This window comes from Dermacentor silvarum, chromosome 9, assembly GCF_013339745.2.
Source record: "Dermacentor silvarum isolate Dsil-2018 chromosome 9, BIME_Dsil_1.4, whole genome shotgun sequence".
NCBI classification, from domain to species: domain Eukaryota; kingdom Metazoa; phylum Arthropoda; class Arachnida; order Ixodida; family Ixodidae; genus Dermacentor; species Dermacentor silvarum.
This window is the reverse complement of record NC_051162.1, coordinates 127,384,748-127,409,312: the sequence shown is the minus strand read 5'-3', so window position 1 is coordinate 127,409,312 and position 24,565 is coordinate 127,384,748.

The window sequence follows — 24,565 nt, the reverse complement described above, 5'->3', positions numbered from 1 at the left end:
GGGAACAATGAAATCGCAAGTTTTTTTTTTTTTTTTTTTTTTTTTTCTGTTTACAATGACGACACGTTTTAAGTTGCGGCTGATCATTCTCACCATTTCAATTAAGTCGACGTGCCGTGAATGACCCAATGCGGACAGCTGTTCATTCTGAACTCGTCAGAAAGAATGTCAGTGAACTCTCAGTCAGTCAGGTTTTTTTTTTTTTTCTTTTTAGACGGAATTAGTCCACGTGATATTCACGACGCCGTTTTCGTTGTACTGTCGTAGTTTAGGCCAACTAAGACGTCAGCGAATCGTTTTGCAGACACAAAAATGATCGTAAAAGATCGCCCGCCACGATGGCTTAGCGGTTAAGGTGCGGCGCGGCTTAGCACGAGGTCGGGGATCAAATCCAAGCCGTGGCGGCCGCATTTCAAAGGGGGAGAAATGCAAAAACGCCCGTGTCTCGTGCATTGTGGGCACGTGAAATATCCCCCTGGGGGTCAAAATTAATCGGGAATCCCCTACTAGGGTGTGCCTGATAATCAAATCGTGGTTTTGGTACGTGAAACCCGAGAATTCAGGTATACAAGAATAGCGTTCATTCTCGCGGAGTCACGGTGCAAGTACTCTGCTAGACACCCAACCACCCGATTTGTATGTTTCCAAACAACTGAAGAATTGTAAAATAAATTTGCTTTTTCTTTTAGCAAGCACAGGGCCCTTACTTGTGTTTCATCAATGTCATCATCACGTCTAGCCATTGTTCCCGCTTAGTTGCACATGTAATGAGGTTAGTTATTCAGGTCAATAAACGTGATTCAGAAAGTAGTGAAGAAACAGTGCTTTACTCTGACAGCATAGATGGTTAGGTGCATAAGAAATTAGTTATACGTAGGATTTCAGCCGCGTGTTTATTTGGTGTCGCTCTGGTAAATGCCCTTTCTTTTGTGGTGCAAGTACCAGGCCTATCACTCTTATCACGGTGACGTTTAATAAAGTAGCATTTTCTCACAATTTTGCGCACCTACAAGAAGTTACATAGTCACCTAGACTGCTATAACGTATATAACCTGTAACCTATATATTGCTGTGTGCGCAGTAAAATATTGATGAAAGTCGTTATTTATTGCTGTGTGCAATAAAATACTTGTAGATTGTCAGCGCTTTCTCTTTCTCAGTCTGCACGTCCAGGTAATTGTGCTGTTACTCATTTTCTTCAACCTTTCCTCAAGTAACCTTTTATAAAGGGGTATACTGTCACAATTTCGTTCTCCGATAAATTAGAAATGGCAGTACCTTTTACTCAAGTAACGCTTAACAATGGGGTATAATCTCCAAATTTTTTTGCACCTATAAATTAAAAGGTATATAGTAGCTTAGTATAGGTACACGAAGCCTTTTTGTATCGTAACATTTCGTATAGGCATAAAGGAAATTGCATCTTCGGCCATCTGTCAAACTTCACCGCAGTGCACTAGCGTAAGTCAATGAACAGCACTTTATAAAAATTATTCTTCGTAAGATCGGCCGAATTTCATCAACTTTCAGTTACCAACGTCAGGAGAATAATCTCTTCTGAAAATACAGGTATTTCAGGCACTTAGATCGTGACTTCTCTCCTATAGCAGCGTTTTGGTCAGGATAACGCAACAGAGAAGCTACGGCTAAGTGCCGCAAAAGCGTATGTTATCAGAAAAGATTCACCCGCAATCCCGGCCCTCCGAAAGTTGGGGCGCGATCTTGTACGCGTTCCAAAATGGAACGGAGGCGGTCCGTTCCATCGAGCCGCACACGATTGGTCAATTTGATTGTCACGGTTCAAATTGACCAATCGTGTGCGGCTCGATGGAACGGACCGCCTCCGTTCCATTTTGGAACGCGTACAAGATCGCGCCCTTGATGACCAGCGAAGCTGTTCAAAACCACCGCTACAACTGCTGAGGGAGTTATGCAATGCTTTGTTATATCAAAAGCATTATATGCCGTATGGAGCGGAAAATCCCGCGTCCGGCGTTAACATACGATGGTACCAAAACCGACCTGACCAAGTGATGACGTCACGTTCCCGGCGCTGGACCTACTGTGGCTCACACTGCGAAATGCCAAGGTGAACAGCCACGGCGGCCGACGGACACCGTGGCTGTTCAAAGTCGGTTCAAAGTCAATTTTTTGGGGGTGGGCAACGGCGTCCGGACGCCGTGGCCCACACCCAAAAAACTGCCTTTGCCTAATTGGAAAATTGAGCGGACCCACGATAAAAACCGAGCTGGCCCACTCCCAACGTTGACTTGGCCCACCCCCTATATTGATTTTGCCCAATTCAAAAATTGAGTTGCGTACATTAAATATCGACCTATCTCACTCCCAAAATTGACTTGGCCCACCCCCAAAGTTTTGGCGGCTCACCCGCAAGATTGACTTTGCTCAATCCGAAAATTGAGCTGACCCACGTTCAAAACCGAGCTGGCCCGCTCCCAAAATTGACTTGGCCCACCCGCAAAATTTGGGAGGCCCACGCTCAAAATTGACTTGCATTAACGCCCGTGGAAAGATTGACGCTCTACAAACACAGCCAATTCGTCAGCTACGATCCCATCACGTGCGTTCTCTACTTCGACCCCATCGTGAGGGTGATAATGTCCATTCTCTGCAACAAGAACACTTTACTATTTGCCCCCTCCCACGTTGTCGAACATTTCAAGCGTATAGATTTTCATGCATGTCGAAAACATCAATCGAAAACATTTCACCATAGCGACTGTACTGCTTTCGGATTCCTACACGTAAGCAGTCTTAAAATAATGTCTTTGTGAAATTTCATCCTTTCGAATTTGTTTTGTTTTCTACCCGTACAATAATTTCTTTATAGCGATTCGTCTTATGGGACGGATGGACGGACAGGTTTCTTCATTAGGTAGGCATAGAAATGCTTACGCATTAAAAAAATATTGCGGGCCATAACTGGATATTGAATCACCATGATGCATCTGCTTTTAGTTTTTGTGCTGGTATACTCGTCTATGTTTTATACCCCTTTTTCAAAATGCTTGCAGTTGTAGCGGGGTACTTTCTACCACACTGAACCGTAGTGACAATTTGTGGCAGAGCATCATTCGCCACAACATTCTCCGATGTATGTTCGTTGTTTCTGTGACTTGTTTTTAGATTATAATGGCGCGCATACAGTACAGATCATTGACCAATGAATTGCTGCTGTCAGACTTGAGCATGCGCTCATGCAAGATTTAGACTTCTTTTGACATTGCGAAACCACAGATCCCGACTGGTACCAATAAAATCGTAATTTAGTCTAAGCTGCCTCAGTTCCCCGGCCGCACACTATATCGTACAGGCTAGTCCAGGCTGAAAACACCATATGAGGATCGCAATGCAACACAATAATAAGTAAACTTCCAATCCATACTATAGGTCCCCTTAGCCACGAATTACAACGCTTTTACAGGCTACAATCTAAATGTAACAAGTCATTTGGCGTTGCAGTAAACTTCTTTGGCACGTAAAACCCCAGAAGAAGTTCCAGTAAACTTCAATATAGACACTTCGACTCATGTAACTTCTAAGCGCGACGGAAATTAACGAGAACACAAAGAGATGGTTGTTTTACTAGACAAGTAACCTTTACCTTATAGGTTGCTTGCAATTATAGGTTAACTTAAAGGTTACAGTGCTAAGAGAGTGCACCTTGAGAACGTAAAGTACTATAGGCCTATATTGACGTAGCATTTCTTTCATACGCACATTCAAAGCGTGAATAAAGACCTAGAGCTGCACTTCGTCCGGAACACACTGTTTAAATGACGCTGAGAGATAGTGATTCGGGATTCGGAAACAAGCTTTGATGTGTCATACTTCAGAGCTGTTACCGTCTGCTGCCGCTGATACGTGGTGAGGGTATTCCTTTGTGGGACATTAGCAGCACTAAATAACAGCATGTATTTCTTTCGTTTGCGCCCGATGGCATTGGTTGTCTGTCACCTTGTCGTTAAGCTATTTACAGCATCTGCGAGTGAGTACCTTCGCGCTTTATTTTCTTGGCTGACTTGCGATACATATTAGGATACGAATTCAAACAGGACCGAAAGTTCACAGGGAGATGGAAACTGGGTGGGTTCAACACTGCGTGAACAGAGGAGGCATCAGGCTGGAGTTGACGTCTCGGCAAGGGCACCTGTCTTCGTCAGGAGTGTCTACCTCGTCCTGACGAAGAGTTGCGCAGTTGTGCAATTAGGTACGAGGCATACAGAAAAAGAAATCAACGGGAAAAGCAAAGCAAACGGACGTAGCACAGCTTATAACGTAAGTTAACTTAACCAAATCTAACCAGTGCTGTTTTTCTTTAAAGAAAGCACCCTTGTTGAGACTACTCCTTCAAGCCGAAGCTTTATTTATTCGTCAAGCGTTCATTTTCCTTAAGATACGAGACACATGATGTTAGAATCTGTGCCCCATAGAGCAAGAATATCTAACACCACATTCTTAAAACCATCGGTGAAGTCATGCTACATGGATCTTACTGCACTTTGGAAATAGCTGAGAAAGAAGCTGAACATTATTTTGTTGCTAGTTATGGTTCAGTTTCTTTGATTCTGATTTTATAGCCAGTTATGGTTCTGTTTTTTGTTTCAAGTGCTCATCTTTCTTTTCTTTATTTTGTTCTTGAACTCTCGCAAATTGTGGTGAGTTTTTTTTTCTGCTGTTACTACCGTGCTTTATCCTTTGTAGATGTTTTACCTTGGTCTTTGAGAATGTGCCTTGTTGTTCTTTTCTTTTTGCCCTTTCTTTCACTTGTTCCTCTTACGGTGTAATGGACCGCCAAGTAAAGTTAAGCACAGAGTTACTACGTTATTTCATGGCAGGCAGACTCATTTTTACTTGGACACCGAAATCAGACCCCGGAGGTAAAATGGAGAAAATGCAAGGCTCTTTAAACATACAATCAAAGAAGCGATGTTCAGTGCCGAGCAGAGTCACTGGCGTATGACAGATACAAATATGTTCTTTATTTTTTATGTATATTCCTTATTTTTTGACGGACACACTTTGTCTTGGTACCATTAGTTCTTTCAACTTCGGGCGTCGCCAGAGCTCGTGAAGATCCTGAGTTTCGCCAACCTCGGCGCATCCTGCATAGCACCCCAGTACCATATTTTTGCCTTCATGTCGAAGTACTTCTCGTAATTTTTGGTGGACTTACATTTCAACTTCGTGAAATATTCCTACGTCAGTGAAGTGAGTAAGTGAAATATTCAGCTTCCTACGTTTACGTGGCCTCAGAGATTCGCGGAGGGCCGACGCGTGCTAACGTTGAGAAATAATCCTTTGCTGCCTGTAGGCTTTCGTGGCGCAGGACGGTAACGCGACTGGCTGCTGTCCTCGCGGAAACCGCGTGACGTATGTTCATTTCCGCCAAGCATAGGAAAATTTTAAATATTTCTTTTCTTTGAAGAGTCACCTAAAGAGGCTAGATAGATCCAAAGTGGCTGAAGTAAGCTACGAATTCTGTTCGCATGAGGACAAGACGCATGAAACAAGCAGAGCCGGAGAGGTCACGTGACCGGCTCGCCGGGAGGAGAGGAGCCGACCAATCGGAGCACGCACCGGGGAGGAGGAGGAGAGGCGCCGGGGCTTAATGGCAGGTGTTTGCACCGCCAGCTCTTCGCACTATGGACGCCGTTCGGCATCCGCTTGGCTCCTGGTCTAGCGGTAAAGCCCCTGAAAGAGTTCATAGTTGATTCATTAACTTGGTTTTAATCGGAGTGCTATAGAAGCACTCCATTAATCCTCTTTGCGGACTTCAACGTGGATATAATTAAGTAACCTTGGCTTATCGAAAAAAGAAAGAAATGCGAAATAAAGACACATACGTGACAATCGCACAAACAGAACGACCACAGCTCGGTTGTTTCGACAGATCTCATTTCGTGGAACTGGCTGCACTTTTTTTTTTATTTGTGCGTTTCGCATTCAAACGAAAGCTTTGCTGTATGTTCGCTTCACGCCTATGCCTTACGAGGACATGCACCATTTCTCCTGACCCTGCGCTGACGCCGGGATCGGCGCAACTGGGTTTTCTGTCGACGTGATGGACGTGATAAAAACCGGGGATGCTAGCCATAGAAAGCTTCGCTGTAAAATCGGGTAAAGGTATTTGGAATTTTCGTGTTGTCACAGTGCTCTGTAAGAGACTCCCACGAACGGTATAGCTCCAGATTTTTCTGTGCAGATTACTTGAAGAAAGAATGTGGTTGGCTGGATGCCTCAGCCCATATTTTCTGCGTTCGGCGTAATGACCCTTCCTGCCATTTTGAGAGAACGCTCCTGTGATGTCTCTACTGCGGGATATCTGAATTGGAGTATTACACGCGCTTACGTCACAGATACTTCACTTAGTATTCATAAACGCTCCTGCGTTCATGCTGCATCACATCTCCAGGAGAAAGAATGCTGGACACAACTCCTAATGATAGAAAGAGACAAGTCAATTGAAAGTATTGTTCTTTTATGTGGCTTCCGTGGAAGCCATATGCAGTAATGTGAAAGGCAGTACCCCCTGCGACTGAAGTGCTCAATGCAATTTTACAGCTAAGCTGTGTATGGCTATACCCCGGGAAATTTTCTGCGTCCGTGCATGTACACCGTCTCGTCGACAAAGAAAAATTTTTGTCTCCAGATCTCCAGAGCGAGTGTGATTTTGAGTTTCCGCGTAACGGAATTATGTTTTCTCGTATGTTCAAATTGCAATCCGATGCTATCATGTCTGCAGGTTGTGTGTAAGTCTTACTTCACAGATTTTGTAACGCACTTTACTTTCAGAAATTTATATAGTTGAATAACGTACTTGCGTCTGCTAGAATGAGGATATATGCTGCACTTCGGCGCACCTGCGTGCGCGCGTGACGAACGTGTGCACACGATGCATCTGTCCTCGATGAGTTGGCACTCTGTCCATTGCATCGGTCGAGCAGAGTGTACTGCGATCGTAATCCAAATCAGGGCAAGACTTAAAAAAATTACCGTGACGTTCAATTCGTGAACGCGGGTTACGCGAAAGCGTATGGACGTCGCGAACGTGCACCGCGCCGTCGAAGCACCAACGGAAAGGGCGCGAACGAGGTCGTGGACGCTACGTTGATCTCGACGGCGCGACGCCTTGTGGTGGCGGCGCTTGTGTAGCGTCGGCAGCAGCTTCGCTGTACATCTACTTTAACAGGGTGGAATGGTGGCGGCAATTTTTTAGTCATGGTGTGCGAATAGTTCTTTTTGAGGCCGAATCGAATACGAATCCAATATGGCCAAAAGTGATTCGAATATCGAATACTTTTAAAATATTGAACAGGCATCTTTGACCACTTAATAGAAAAAAAGAACACGTGACTCCCGAGTACCCACTACAGTAGCAAGTTTCTGTCATTAAACCACGTGTTATGCTGCATTATGCTGCATTATGCTGCATTAAAGCTTCCATTAGAACATTATAGAGTAATAATCAATAGTCATTGGAATATGCGTTGTCGTGCATTAGAATGAAGTCTTAAGCGGCCGTCTTCTGAGCCACTTAGCGTTTGTGTATACATTCGCGATTAACACGAAAATACACGTTGACAGCAGCGATGGCACAGCGAAAATACACCTCTTTTTCTTTAATTGAAATTATCCCTGCAGAAGGTGCAACTATTACATCTAAAAATGTTGCAATCGTGCTGATTTAGATTTGATATCAAGAGAACGCACCGTTGCATCGAATGCCGTGGGCCTTTTGGTACCATCGTTCAGTCACGGCGCCGCCGACGACGACACTGGATTTTCGCGTAACAGGGCATGTAATGCTTTCGCATTAATAAATGGTGCCGAACGACACCAATTGGTGAATGTCATGTCTAAGAGAAATTTGAGCACGAATGATCATGGTTTAGCGGGAAAAGTCTCATTCCCTGAGCAACACAGCGCTTTCTACATTCCGTTCTTTAAGTCGGCTGTGGCAGGAGTGAAATTTTCTTCATTCCCGCTTCAGTTTTATGACCGATCGTGCATAGATGGAAATTTGAAGTTTTCTAAAACTATTCTGAAAATATTCGCATTTGCTAATAGTGACTGAATCGAATTGAACAATACCCGATTCGTTATTCGAAAGTTTAGGATATTCGCACACCCATAGCCTAGTCGCCAGTGGGTAATTGACAGATATATAATTATATCTGACATGTCGGTTACCGATAATTCGCAAAGAGCAGAAGAATCGCGTTCATATAAAGGCGCAACGCGGGTTGTACACACAGGTGTGGAGGCTTAGCTGGCGATGCCGTGCAAGAGACAACTTGAGGTCGGACTTATATTAGTCGTGGTGCAGCGAGGCAATTGAGAGAAGTAGGCTGTCTGACGTGCTCATTATGTAAATGTCATGCCACGCAGCTGAAGCGTGCACCCAAACTACGCCTCCGTTCAAGCCGATGTCCCTGGACGAAGAGCCGGTGCAGTCGCCCGGCTTGGTGGTGGCCAAGAAGGCTGAAGTTCGCAGAGTAGCTGGGCGCAGCTATACTACTAGTGTCTACTGGTAGAGGCAGGTGTATAGTGGCACAGTCGCATATTATTACAGGGTCATCGTGAACCGTTATGGGCACCGTGTCATTTCATGTTACACAGCCAGCACTCTATTGCACCTTTTCGATTGTTAAAATTACTGGACTACCCCCTTTAGCATTCTTTCACTTGAGCACTTTCTCATATAGTATATCAATAAATTACTTCTCCACTGTTGAATGCACGCAGCGCTGCTTCTAAGCATCAGCAAGTTAATTAAGGCGAAAGCCTTATATGTCTCATCAGTCAGTCGACCTTGAGCGAAAACACGTCGACGACACGGAAGGTACAAAGAGGCTACGAACCCTCGCCCTTTGGGCCCTTAACCTTTGGGGTTAATTAAGGCTACGAAACCTCGCCCTTTGGTGAGAGTCGAACACACCACCTTTGTGGGTAATTAGGGCGAAGTTTGTTTAAGGCACAGGTAATTAAGATAGAGATAATTAAGGCACCCGAACCCACGACCTTTGGTGGAAGTCGAACCCACGACCATAGATGCGAGACCATAGCAGCGAATGAGGAAGATGAGGAAGCGAGTTAAGAGGGCTGACTAAACGAAGTATAGTAAGCGAATTAAGGGGACGTGTACTGCCTGTGTCCGTCTTTAATGCATCGGCTCTTGGGCTTTCGCCTTCAAGCCGTCTTAGGGATAACATAACAGACCCTGTGAAATTTTTGGTTCGGTCACGGGTTGACGTCAAAGAGACACTTAACTAGAGCTTCGCGTGTGAAGCTTCCACAGTGAGGCACATTTAGCTCACTTCCCCTTAAGCAATTCTCCAAAGTGTCCTCGAGCCAGAGTTTAGACAAACTATTCTCGTTCTTTTAATGTTTCTGCAACTCGTACACAGGGTGCACCATTGGTATTTGAAGTGATATGACACTGTTGATACTGTGCTCATACGGTTGATCGTTATGTAACTGAAAACTTTGCTTTCAGGTGATTCTCTTGCTGATGGTGCATGCAAGACGTATACGGACTACATTAGTGCCAACCCTAATGCAAGATGGTACTGTTACAACAAAGAGAAACATCTTTGTGAGCCAGAGGAAAAGCACTCAGCTCCTTCTGGCAGACCAAACTGTTTTCCAACTGAGGAGCTGTGCTACTGGCACTGTCGAGCATGTTTGTATAACTATTATGCATTCACTATGCTGTACCTCTTTCTCTACTTTGTTACATGTTGACTCGTTTACTCGCTGGCTAGTTGAATAGGCAAACGCCTACTTAGTTGTTTCTAGCGTCGTTGTATGAAACAATCGTTGCATTTTCTCTCAAGCTAGGGTAAATTTCTTGCATGTATGCCCACGCTCTTCTTACTACTCGATTAGCACTCGATTAACTAATCAAACAATACGCCCACTGTTGATTACTCCTGAATGACCACATATAAATGGCAAACAGATAAGATGAATTCTCACTATAAACGAATGTCTTGGGTTGGCGCTAACTAATAATTTTTTTTCTCGATTCTTCCTACACAACTTTATTTGATTCTGGCGTGAATGTGGATAGCATTTAACTTTATTCTTAAACAAACGACGCGGGTGGCACAGATGAACTCATTAGAAGCTAATCACTTATGACATTTGCATAGTTTTCCTCCGAGTGGCATCTCCCGAAGTGTTGGTCATACCGAATTGACTGAAACTTTATCAGGCGCGATACCGTCTTTTGTAATACTCCAGTCACATAGGGCAATTCTTATCACAATCGAGCCTGATAGGGATCAAATTATCTTTCGTGAAGCGGTTAATCAAGTGCGATAAATTGGCCCATTTAAATGGGAAGATTGCGTATTTGGCAAAGTGGGAACTGGCTCACGAGCATGGGCTGTCACGCATGCAGCTTGAAGTTCTTTTTCCTTTTCTTTTTTTTCAGTATCAGCTATTTGGCGCGACAGCAGCAGCACCCAGCACTCACGTCAGTTGAGAAAATTCCATGACGGTCTGCAAAAAAAAGCGTCGCTGTAAGATTGCCGGAAACTTCTAACGTACCTGTAAAAAAGTCGGCTGAGCAGATCATCTCTTATGAGCGTAAGAGCTCGAACCAGCGCAGTGATGTAGGTGACCCTAGTGGAACACCGTGAGGTAGAGACCACACGTGGTATAGCGAACTTTTTGTATTAAGGATTGTCCGCGTTTTATATTTGCGGAAATTAGGCTTTTGACACTTAGCCGCAGGTTTCTCCATCATCCAGAAAAAAAAAACTTGATGTATAGTAGGTACAAAAAGAAAATCGTGTATCATAGGTCCTTGACGTTAGTGCATTATTAGCTAGTTTCCCTAACACGTGAATATATTTTTTTATGCGTAAGCGTTCTTTGGTGAGTGCCCCAACCCCGTCTCGCGAAACGTGGAATGCCTTGTATCTGCACGAAACTGCGTAATTTTAAAAGCTAAGACATTCAATCGTTCATCATCATCACCACCACCACCACCATCATCAGCTAGCTGATTCCAACTTGCGCCTGTAAATTTATTAACTTCATCACCACACCTAGCTTTCTGCCGTCCTCGACTGCGCTTCCCTTCTCTTGGTATCCATTCTGTAACACTTATGGTCCACCGGTTATCCATCTTACGCATACATATGGCCTGCCCAACTCCACTTTTTCTTTCTATTGTCAACTAGAATATCGGCTATCCCCGTTTTCTCTCTGACCCACACCGCTCTCGTCCTGTCTCTTAACGTTAGGCCTAACCTTTTTCGCTCCGTCGCTCTTTGTGCGGTGCTTAACTTGTTCTCGAGCTTCTTTGTTAACCTCCCAGTTTCTGCCCCATATGTTAGCACCGGTAGAATGCAATGATTGAAGACTTTTCCTTTCAACGACAGTGGTAAGCTGCCAGTCAGGATTTGGCAATGCCTGCCGTATGCACTACAACCCAATTTTGTTCTCCTGTAAATGTCCTTCTCATGGTCAGGGTCCCCTGCGAGTAATTGACCTAGATAAACGTGCTCCTTTACAGACTCTAGAGGCTGACTGGCGATCCTGAATTTTGGTTCCCTTGTCATGCTATTGAACATTGTCTTTGTCTTCTGTATATCGAGCTTCAACCCCACTCTTACACTTTCTCGGTTAAGGTTCTCAGTCATTTGTTGTAATTCGTCCCCATTGTTGCTGAATAGGATAATTTCATCTGCAAACCGAAGGTTGTTGAGATATTCGCCGTTGATCCTCATTCCTAAGCCTTCCCAGTCTAAGAGCTTGCATACTTCTTCCAAGGATGCAGTGAATAGCATTAGAGAGATTGTGTCTCCTTGCATGACCCCTTTCTTGGTAGGTAACTTTCTACTTTCTACTTTTCTTGTGGATAACCAAGGTGGCTGTGAATCCTTGGAGATCTTTGCCAAGATATTCACGTATGCCTCCTGTACTCCTTGATTACGCAATGCCTCTATGACTGCTGGTATCTCTACTGAGTCAAATGCATTTTCATCATCTATGAAAGTCATATAGAGAGGTTGATTGCACTCCGCAGATTTCTCGATTACCTTATTGATGACATGAATACGATCCATCGTAGAATAACCCTTCCTGAAGCCAGCCTGTTCTCTTGGTTGACTGAAGTGAAGTGTCGCCCTGATTCTATTGGAAATTATCTTGGTGAATATTTTATACAATACTGAAAGCAAACTAATGACCTTATAATTTTTAATTTCTCTAACGTCCGCCTTCTTATGGATTAGCATAATGTCGTCATTTTTCCAGTTCTCTGGTACACGTGAAGTCGTGAGGCATTGTGTATAAAGGGCCGCAAGCTTGTCAAGCATGATGTCTCCTGCATCTTTGGTTAAAACTGACTGTTATTCCATCTTTTCCTGACGCTTTTCCTCGGGTCGTGTCTTGCAAGGCCCTTCTAACTTCATCACTAGTTTTAGAAGGAGCCTTTGCATCCTGTTCATCACTACTTGGAATGAAAGTAGCTTGGCTGTTCGGGGCACTGTACAGGTCAGTATAAAATCCTTCCGCTGTTTTTACTATGTCATCTAAATTGCTGATGATATTACCCTGATTATGTTTGAGTGCATACACCTTTGTCTTGTCCTATATGCGAAGTTTTCATGCTGCGTCCATAGTTTTCGACGACCTTAATGTTTTGCACGTTGTTATAATTTCGGATATCCCTTACTTTCTTGTTGATCAGTATTGACAGTTCAGCGAATTGTATCTGATCTCTCAAGTTTGACACTTTCATGTTTTGTCGTGTCTTTATTAGGTCCTTTAATTGTTACTTGGGAGAGCTTACCTACTGGTTGCCTTGGTGCCTTACCTCCCACTTCAATTGCTGCTTCCGAGATCAGCCTAGTTGCGGTTTCATTTATTACTTCTATGTTGTCTTCATTTTAACAGCGAAACTGTTTGAGCCAGCCGTAATTTGTGGGGCATAGCAAGAAAACTCTAACAAAGAAAAGAAACTTTCTTGCCGAGGCAGGATTCGAACCCGCGTAACCTTGGTCCCAAGGCAAGCGTCGTAACCACTAGGCTATACAGCCACGCCTGCAGAGCATGCATTTATGCGAACCATATGATTGCGTTCGAGCGTGGTCGTCTTCGTCCACAGCTGGCGCGTTCGTACGCTCGTGCTCTGCTAGGTGAACAAATTTTGCGCGCTATGAAAGTGAGAGAAAGACACATTCACGGAGCGGGTCTCCTAGAACGCGGTGTCGGCATTGGAACTCGGTGTCGGTGTTGCAAGCTGCGCTATGCAACGCGCAGAGGTGGTCGTAAGTCCGTGACGCGCGAAAAGAAATTATCATCATCATGAGTAATAAGATGAAAAGTTCGCGCGCACTTCCGGAAAATGCTGGGCTACGATCGCCCAGCTTCGCTGTTTCAAGTGTTGCGCGGCCGAGTGTAAGGTTACGCTTTTTTTTTTCAGTTCTAAAGCTGCATATTTGTTTGCGAGCACCAGCCTGAATTGGTCTGCTTTTACCCTTACTGTGTCTAGGTTGGCCTGTTTCTTCTTGACTAATTTTACTCTTTCTCTCTTCAAGTTGAGGGAAATCCTAGACCTCACTAACCTATGGTCACTGCACTTTACCTTACCTAACACTTCCACATTCTGCACTATGCTGGGATCGGCAGAGGGTATGAAACCTATTTCATCCCTTGTTTCTCCATTAGGGCGTTTCTAGGTCCACTTCCTGTAGCTGCGCTTCCTGAAGAAGGTATTACTTATTTGGAGCGTATTCCCTTCCGCGAGTTCTACCAACATCTCTCCTCTAGCGTTCCTAGAATTGATGCCGTAGTGGCCAATTGCTTGCTCACCAGCCTGCTTCTTCCCCACTTTTGCATTGAAGTCGCCTATGACTACGGCATAAATTTGCACCTTTCTCATTGCTAATTCAATATCTTCATAAAACTGTTCTATTTCTTTATCATCGTGACTGGACGTTGGGGTGTAGGCTTGTACTACCTTCATTTTGTACCTCCTATTCAGCTTTATTATGACGACTGCTACCCTCTCGTTAATGCTGTAGATGTCCTTATAGATTAGAAATCCTACCCCGAATTATCTCTTATCTGAAAGATCTCTGTAGCAGAGGACGTGGCCGTTAGTCAGCACTGTGTAAGCCTACCAGTTCTTCTAACCTCACTAAGGCCAATAATATCCCAGGAAATGCCTGATAATTTCAAACAGCCCTGCTAAGCTAGCCTCACTCGAGAAGGTGCGCGTGTTGAACGTTGCCAGGTTCAGATTCCAGTGGCGGCCTGTCCGGATCCTGAGATTCTTAGCACCCTCTGCCGCATCGCATATCCGACCGCCGCCTTGGTCAGGTGCTCCGCAGACGCTGGGGAGTGAGGGCCATGGGTTAATTGTAGGAGTCATGAGGGAGGTAGTGGCCAAATACTACACCAGAGAGGCCAATTCCTGTTCTGGTGAAGGAGTGACTTTGTTGAAGTTTAGTGGGCCTTTCTAATTTGGCTGTACCTGGACTAGTATAGCGCCACAAACTCACGGCAATATATTTTTTTTTTGCCTGTGTGAGATGCCACTACATCCTTGAAAATGTACTTGTACTGGAGGAGGATTCGAGCTTACTACCTTCAGATTAGAAGCCGGGAGTTATACCACTGCTCCACGCCACAACTAGATGGTATAGGTCTCATTAAGTAAATCATGCCAACGTTACATGAATTGGTGAATGTGGAAATGAGAGAACGTCCCTGTTGATACTTCATAGGTTCATGATGCTAGTACATATATTGCTGAAATTTTCCTGGAGCTCGACATGTAGCACATTTGTGTTGATAGAAGAAAAATAAGTTGCTCAGTACCTCTCTTGGACAACTTGTAACAGTGACTGCACAATAGATGCCCCTAGCTTGAAGCCCTGGATTTTGCTGCCAACACAGCCAATGCATACCTGCTTTACGACACACCTTGGGCTTTCACCTTTAAATGTGACAAACTGCCACCACCCTTTGCTGATCAGTCTGTCGAGAGCATTCTTTCTCAGTCAGCCTGTCACTGCTGAGAAACCTTGTCAATGTGCTGCGCTGTTTTTTAGGAAAGAGCCATCTACTTGTTGGCACAAGCATAGAGGAATGGCATGGAGGAATACCATTGGTATCCCTCCATGCCTAGTATAACATGGCCCACTATTTAGCGGCTGCATGCTCCTCTTGCAGCTAGTGGACTATCATGCACATACAATGCATCTCCGCTTACACATGTGCGTGCCTCCTCTCTCAAAGGTTGCACGCCCCTGTGCAAACACCCACGCAACAAGACGAAAATGTTGCGACTACCCATCAATTGATTCACAGTCAGTAAAAAAAAAAAAAAAAGAAAAAGAAAAAAAAAAACTCTGTTTGATACAAACCTCATGGTGGCCAAAACACCATTTTTCGGTGAGTGTGGCGCAGGGACCACAAAATGGGTCACTGTGGCACGTGTGGGTAACAGGGTGTCCACAAGGGTGCTCCTTGGCGAACAGCTGACCACACTCTGGAGGTAGCGTTCCGCATGCAACGGGGAGACTCAAGGCACTGCCACAGTGGCAGCTGAGGTCCTCAAAGCTGACGTTCCAGCAATCGTTAAAATAGTATAAATGTAGATGATTGGTAACTGTCTAAGCGATAAGGAACAATTTAAACAAAAAATAAAGAGAATACCCATACTGATGCATAGAGCTCCTTAGAAAATCCATGGGGAAGCTTATAGTAGGGGGTGGGCCAACTGAAACTTGGGGATGGATCAACTCGAAATTCAGAGGTGGGCCAAATGATATTTGGGGGTGGGCCAACTTGAAACTCGGAGGTGGGGCCAACTTAAATTTGGGGGTATGCTTACTCATATTTAGACACCTCCAGTGGAGTGTCTGCATTCTTATTTCTGTGTATCTATGCGCAACCCCTCAGTTACAGATTGTTTACTTCCACGCAACTCTGGAAATTCTGAGTGTGGAGAGAGGAGCAAGTTAATGTATTATTTTGATAACGAAACTCAGAGGTGTACTCTGTTTCTGCACAAGGGATGCGGCGGAAGTGGTAACGCGTTCGATACTTTCCACCACTGCCAAGTTACTTGTAGAGGTATGTATCATGATTTTATTTTTTAGAAATAGTTTCTGTGGGACAATTCTTTAAAACAGAGTTCACCTGCCTATCCTTCCTTCTCTCTTACTCTTATATTTATCGAAGTTATAAGGTTATGTTTTACATAATAATGAAGCGAAACTGAATTTTTCGGGCTGTTTTAATATAAACAATGAGCCATTGTTGTAGAAAAAACCGTGTTCACCGGATGCGTCTTCACAGTGTCTTGGCTCTCCGAAAAAGATGCCAGTTCGAAGCTTCCTCTTCCCGACATTACCACGCATACGGCAGCACGCCATAGCTAGGTATTGCTCTTGGTAATTACACGAAAGTCTGCGCGCAACACACAGTACTGTTCCCGTGCCGTGGGTCTTCGTTGAGACCTGAATGATGGTCGCCGAATGATACCCCAGGCTATTTGTGAATGCCTCATACTCGGTTCTTTTTTTTTCCTTCTACGTCACACCATGAGTCTGGCAATTGTCCTGATGCGCAAATCAGAATGAATCAGCTTAATGTGAAACATTTACTTTTACGCACTTGTCGAATCTAGAGAGCGAACGTAGTCAAATGTTCTTAACGCACGAAAGTTGGCAGTGAAGCAAAGTTCAATTTACAGCTTTTTATCACTGTTACTAGTTTTAAAACATCAATCCCCAACTTGCGGCAAAATGCATAACATATTAGCAAAATATTTATTAAACTCAATATGAAAATTTTAGACAACCAAGGAGTTACATTGTGAATATCGCCCAATTCCTTCTGTTCGCCGACGAAAATACCGAGAATAATACGTCGGCGAAAAGATAACATTTTTATCTCGAGAGAATTAAAAAAAAATATGCTCCCTTGCTTTGACGGAAACATACGCGTATCTCTCCATTCCTGTAAATATCACTCCCTGCGGAGTAGAAGTGAGACATCATAGCCCGCATAAATAAGATGTGCTTGCATTCTATCAAGACCTTATCGCGACAAGTGTAAAATACCCCTAGCTTTTATTAAGGCGAAAGCCTTAGGTGTCTATGTTGGCGGTGACCTTGCAGTCACCTTGGTGAACTGCTCCGTGGCAAAAAATGGCCGACGCCGCAAAGACGTCGGCCATTTACACGTCTAAAAATGTTCGGATTGACGTTACATTTCTCAGGAAGGTTTCTGTAAACAAAGTAAATTAATGACCTTGAAAACAAAATATGGTAAATTTCAGTCTGGGTGGGAATCGAACCCAGGCTTCCGCGGTGCGAGGCGATTGCGCTTCCCTGAAGCTACGGCTGCTCTTATTATTTTTTTTTTACAGCGAAAGCTGTATATGGCTAGGCGAAACGAAAAACCGTTCGTCCTATGTTTCCCTAAACGTCTCCATTGGCTGCGCCGTCAGTTACGTTGTTCTCTACGTCGCACCCAAGCGCGCGCGCCATTGGCAGCGCCGTTAGTGACGTCGTTAGCGTACGCGTTCCAATTGCCACGTTGACGCTGCTCTGCCCGCAACGCCGTCTCCTCGGCTCGCCGTTGTCGCATGCGTTCGATATCTCGAGTTAGCTCGGCGTCGTGGTTAGCGGTATCCCTCCGCCCTTGGTCCTTGCGTTCACCTAGAAACACAAACATGTAACCAATAATTCAGGAACGCTTCAATACAGCGTCGGGATTAACCCACTGATAAACACCGGGGCCGCACGTTTCATCTTCGCTGGTTAACCACGTGTACGGAGTGCTTGGGCGGTGTTTTTTCTTCTTTATTACAAGGAAAACAGAACTGAAGATATATTACAGCGCGGACATAGCTACATACTTAAAACTCGGGCAAACACACACATGCATCCAACAAGTGCAACCAGTCAGGCGGAGATTCCTGCGTAGCGTACACACTTTTTACATAAGCAGCACTTTCACGAAAGAATGATCTTGTAGATCGCGGGATTTCGGCATGACGATCACACAGTCCAGATCTCCATGGGCTGTATAAATCCAGTACAATGAACACGTCATAGGGTTGACCGCCACTAATTTTAAACGGTAGGAACCTAATTGAGTAGGAAGTGATGTTGATGTCCTTTTTAAGCGTCCGTTGGAGAATGTCCCAGAAAAATATGGCATACAGTCTATAAAAAGTTATCTATGGTTTCAGCAGGTTGAGAGAGTCGACAGTTCGTGGACAACGGCATAAAGCAGCCCCTCGCGTTTTTAACAGGAAGTGTTTCCGACTGCAATTTAAAGAAAAATGCTTTAAATCTAGGAGACATACACATTTTAAGGATGCGCCTAAGTACATCCTGATAAGGCCGATTTAAATAAGGTGCACAGTACAAAGGATCTGGGAAAATCGAATCCACCAGTGCAGCAGAAATTGCTTTTTTACTCGCAGTGAAAATGTACTCCAGTCTTAATCTAACTTTCAAGAAAAGAAATGAGTCAACAACCTCCTTGAGAAAGCCTCAAGGAGCCTGTGAGACATCTTTGGCGTCTGATTACACTACTATATTAGGCAGATAATTAACTAATCACAGCTGTAGCATTTTACGCAAAAACGGATGGTCACTGTCTCGAAACAAAAACATGCGAGAAACAATTTACCTGACGATGAGATGGACTAATCCTAGACCACCCCGTTCAAGGTTGAGGAACAGATTATCGCGCCGCATCGATTCACAACTCCAGCTCCAAATAAATGTTGCAAATACGCGATGCAGTGCCTGAATACCAAGTCTTGAGCAGTGCAGTACTTGCAGCACATACACGAGACGGGAAACTAAGAACACGTTGCACACTTCAGCACGACTGAACACTGACGACTTCCGCTAATCGCCATGAATTCACTTTACTTTGTATTTTTCCAACTTCTCCCGACCAATGACTGTTGCTTTTTCTATACTGTGAGAGAGGTACACCTAAATAGCGCAGACCTTTTTTCCATTGAATGCCTGCGTAGTGTGATGTCATTGTGGCCCATAGTCCAAACCAAAAGCCTGAAATTTTTTTCAAAGTTTACGCTAGCACCAGAAGCCACACAAAATTCTTGTGTAATTGCAAGAGTAGTCTTTACGCTTTCTTTATCAGTGCAAAAGAAGGCCACGTCGTCTGCATATGCAAGAACCTGAATCTCATTGGACGGCAGTTTAAACCCCTTGGAAATTTTGCTCTTTCAGAATGCTCATACAAAGTGGCTCTAAATACAGGTAGAACTGAAGCGGTGACAAAGGGAATCCTTGTCTTACTGATGACAAGAGTGTAATCGGATCGGAGAGAGAACCATTCACTATCAGCCTCGTTGAGCCATTAGCATAACATATTCTGACACCTTTAAGGAGCTGGGATCCGCTATTTATATGCTCTAGAACACTAAACAGGAACGAGTGATTCACCCTGTCGAACGCCTTAGCCAGATCTAGCTGTATCATTGCTACCTGTCCGATCCCCTCAGCTACACATTCTAGCACGGATCTCGCAACATGAATGTTGGTCTGAATTGACCCACCTCTGATGCCACATGTTTGATGATCACCTACCACAGATATTATCACGACTTGTAAACGGTTAGCTAATCATTTTGCAAAAATTTTATAATCCACATTGTACAAGGAAAGAGGCCGATATCCGTCCACTTTTTGCAATTTAGTCTCATCGTTGCTTTTGGCTATGAGGACACTGGGCCCTTCGTACATTGTGGCAGGTGGGTACCCTACTTCCAAGGGTTCACGGTACACCTGAGGCAATAATGGCGACAAGAGGGAACGAAAATACCGATAAAATTCGGCAGTAACGCCATCCGGGCCGGGCGTCTTGCCTTTCACTAACGAATCTGTGCATGCAGTTACCTCATTGATATCAGTGTTACCATTTGTGTTATCATAATCAACGTGATTGAACTGGGGTAGCAACGATACAAATTTTCGGGCAGACAGGCCTGTATCCAATGATTTATGGCTTCGAAATAGTTTTGGAAAACGTTCGAAAAACGCTTTAGTGATTAGAGTCGGCTCATTAACAACGATTCCACCATGCCGAGCTTATAGCTAATCTATCATGCCGCAATGACTTGCCTCTCTTTGCTGTGTGGGAATTATTTAAACAGGAAGTTAAAATGATAGCTACCAAAGAATCATCAATACTGGCCTTTGAAAAAATAATAATTACAAAGCATTGTATAGACTTCTGAGTGAATTACATGAGCTTGAATGTCTACATCCGGGTCAAAATATTGATGATATTCATAATACCAAGGCGCAGTTACATGCTTTGTACACAGAAAAAAGACAAAGGTGCACTAGTGCGTGCGCGAGCGCAGCGTTTTCTGGAAGAACAGCCTTGTACTAGGTCCCTAGGTGATGAGCGCCGACACGCATCTTTATTATGTATATGCAGCTTTGGAGAGGCGTCCTCATTCCAGAATGCCTTGAGCTCGGGCCGCGTCCTGGGTCCTCGTAATCAGCCTTTGCTGACGTTCGAGGTCGGAGCTAGCCAAGGCTCTCTCCCAAAGCTCGTTGGTGTGATAAGGGTTCGGAGGGTCTAGTGGTGCCTGTCTGCAACCCCCTACTATGTGCCTGAGGGACCCGGGCTCTGCGCAGAAGTGGTATTGCGGAGAGAATTGTGTAGGGGCTATGAGGTGATTTCTGCTTGGGTGGGGGAATGTATTAACCTGTAGAGCTCGGAGGAATCGCTCCTGCTCTCTAGGTAGTGACTTGTGTGGGGGTGCATATGTTCTGCGGGTTAGCTTGTAGTGTTGTGTGATGTCTTGGTATGAGACTAGAGGGTGCATGCGCTCCGGTTCAGATTCCTCGGCGTCGGCTCGGTGGGTCAAATCTCGAGCCACGTGGTTGGCGACGTCGGCCCCAGACGTTAAGAGGATGGACCTCCCCGTTTCTGTAACCGCCAACCTTGTTCGCTGGCTGGATAAATGTGCCTCGATCAGCTCCTCGGCCGTGTTGTGCACGCCTAGTCGTAGTAGGCGTTCTGTGGACGTACTGATCGGCAGGCCCATCGCCTGCTTATATGCCTTTCTGATAATTGTGTTGATTTTTGTGAATTCCGTCGCGTTCAGTAGTGCGTATGGAATAGCGTAAGTTATTCGAGACACGACGAAGGCTTGGACAAGTCGAAGCGTGTCCGCCTCCCCCATGCCTCTTGTCTTGGTTGTTATATCATGTGGGTAACTTGGGCTGTTGTATTCTTAAGCTTGTTAATTATTATTGTGTTGTTGCGATCCGACTGGAAAACCATTCCCAATATCTTTACGCACTGTCTAAACAAATATTAGAAGCTACGGCTGCTCCACAGTTGTGGCTTACTAAAGGTGTGCCTAGTGCGTACCGAACTGCACACGTTACGTGCTCACTGAAACGCGCTCGTGCCACTGCTCACGCTTGCGTCGTCGTCTTCCACAGCTGGCACCGATGCCGCTGATCACACCAGCGTTCCTATGCTGCCCCTTGCGCTTGGGCCACTGCTCGCGCGTTCGTCGTCATCTTCTTCCACAGCTGGCAGGCTTTCAGCTTCACTTTTTACAAACGTTTAACACTTGCTTACTTTTTTCAATATCAACACATTGCCCAAAGTGTGCGTTGGTGTTTGTCAGTAGACGTTCGTCTCTGCATTTAGTCACTTGTAACTTTATAATCATCAGAAGTGTACTCAGCTCTCCTCAGCAATAAAATTAAAACGGAACCATGCACTGTGTGGACTGCAGTGGTAGGTATCACATGTGTTCAAATAGGCATAGTTTTTTGCTCTACGTAATCGAAATTACGTTCTTTGGCGTACCAACGCATTAAATTTGCCAGCGTTACTTTGGCAACTGCCACTGAGAGGGGCATAAAGTTTGCAAGTCTGCCCCTTCGCTATTTCTCTCTCTGTGCATTGTATGTTTGTTTTCATGTCTAATAATAATAATAATAATAATAATAATAATAATAATAATAATAATAATAATAATAATAATAATAATAATAATAATACTTTTGCAAAAGGATATCTAGAAATCAGAAATTATTACATAGGGAATAACTTCTATACGAAAAAAGGCTGCATGAGAAATAGCAAGAAATAGCCGAAGTATAAATCTGTAGATCTCTAGAAATATTCGTAGCTGGCGTTTTTCATTTGCTGTTGTAAGATACACCGATGTGATGTGCACCAAGAGAAACACTTTCGTAAAATGGATTTTCATTACTTCCAGGCCTTCCCTGCATCACTGTTCTAACTCCCGAGCCGGAATATTGTGATGAAGAAGGGATGGAGTTTTTTTACTACAATCCATACAGCGGCAGGTGTATGAGGAATAATAAGTGTTACCGGCTAGGCAGCAACTATAACTCAAAGAAGGACTGTGAAGAGGCGTGTATATGTAAGTGTTTTTGAAAATATGAACATAGCCAAAATAAAGTGGAATGCTTAAAAACCCTAAGTAATAGAGACCGGCAATTTTCGGAAGCAAGATTGCTCAAATTGATTTATATACTACCTAAAAACATAGAAGACAGATTCAGCGAAGGCCAGCAAACGTTTTTCTTTAGTTTCTATTTTTGCATCAGTACTAAGCATAAGCCACTTATTCATCGGAATTGCTCATCCCCTTGGACATGGACTGCCAAGCATTGTAAACACCAATTGTAATCTTAAAAACTTTGTGTTACTACCAAGAGAAAGGGGATCATCGGAAAATTGAGACCTAAAGCGATAGATAGTGGGCGAACCCTCAATAACGCAGCTATATAACGCAATCGCCACGATATCCTGACCGCTCCTCAAGAGGAAGCTTTAGCTCGGGGCCAACTACGCCGCCGCCTATTCGAATACATGTAAAACGCAGAAATGCTTTCCAAAATCAAGAAGGGTGCTGACAGATGGAGTAGCAGACTGTGGTATAAAAAATCACAGCATATCCACGAAGTGAATGATGATGAGTGGGCGAAGCACCGGGGAATCATTCGGGTAAACCACAGCTACGGACGAGAGAGAAAGAGAGCGCGCGTCGGGAACGAGAGAGAAAATTACACCATCTTCCCGTAGGAGAACCCTGAGTAGTATGCGAAGCAGCCATGGGGTCGACTCAAGGTAGTTTTATCAGCTGTATAAACTTGGACATGCAGCAGCACCAGCAACGCGCAGAACTGTTGTCGACGCCGTCGGCGTTTTGCCCGCGTTCGCACCGAACGCGCGCAAAGTGGAAATGGAACCGGAAGTGGAACCGGAAGTGGAAGCGGAACCGGAACGCCATCTAGTTAACACTTCATAAAACTACAGGTGGCTACGGACACACAACGCCAACTATTGAGCAATTCATAAACTAGATGTGGCTACATACTACTACTATTACTACTACTACTACTACTACTACAGAGGAGGGAACGACCCACACCCTAAGGAGCTTCGCCCCTAAAAGTTACAAGCAGACATAAGGTGCCTCGTAAATCCTAGGAGAATGCCAGCAAAGAAGGGAAGAAATCGAGAGACAGACATAGACAAAGCGATAGAAAGGTGGCAGGATTTGTCTGTGTCTGGCTCTCGATTTATTCCCTTTTTCAAGTTTGCTGGCATTCCTATTATACCAACTAGTATACCAATTCTACAGGTGCTAACATATGGGGCAGAAACTTGGAGGTTAACAAAGAAGCTCGTGAACAAGTTAAGGACCGTACAAAGAGCGATGGAACAAAAAATGTTGGGCCTAACGTTAAGAGACAGGAAGAGAGCGGTGTGGATGAGAGAGCAAAAGGGGATAGCTGATATTCTAATTGAGGTTAAGAAAAAAAATCCTGCGCTTGTGTAGTTCAAATCCAACGCTAATGAAGCTCCACTAACGTGAAACCTGGGGAAGTGCGAAGCAGTGATGCGCCAGCGTTGTCGCTCGATGTGCGCCTGCAGCTCGGCGTCCATGGCACAAAGGAAATTCCGGAGCGCTCCAACTGCTTATAGGGCTAGTGCGCTGGTACAGTGTTCGCTATACTATAGCGCTGGTGTTTCCAGCCGAGCTGGTAGCGCCACCTGCCGTAGGCGGTGGTAAAGTTAGGTTGGCTGTTGCTCCCAGGCGCGCAGTCACGTCCTTTTGGAGCAGCATGGCAGCTCTCCAAAAGGACGTGAAAAAGTCGCGAAAGTCCGGCACTTCTCCGTACTGCTGTGTGTATGGCTGCCATAATAGCTATAGGAACACTTTTGGAAAACAACCCCCTGTAAAATTCTAACGGTTTCCATGGAAATCGTACGAAACTGAAAGAAGACAACGTTGGATCACGGCTGTGCGGCGCGCAAGATAAACAACGCCTCGGACTTCGTACATGAAAGATCTAACTTTCATGTGCTTATTTTCGCCTTTTGTACTCATGCATGAACAATTAATTTCTCTTTGCCAGCCCGAACGGCGAGCAGTGGCAGCCGGTGCGGAATCAGACGCACATTTGCAGCGTCTATTTTGTTGGGAACGAAAAGAGCTCGATAGCGCAGCACC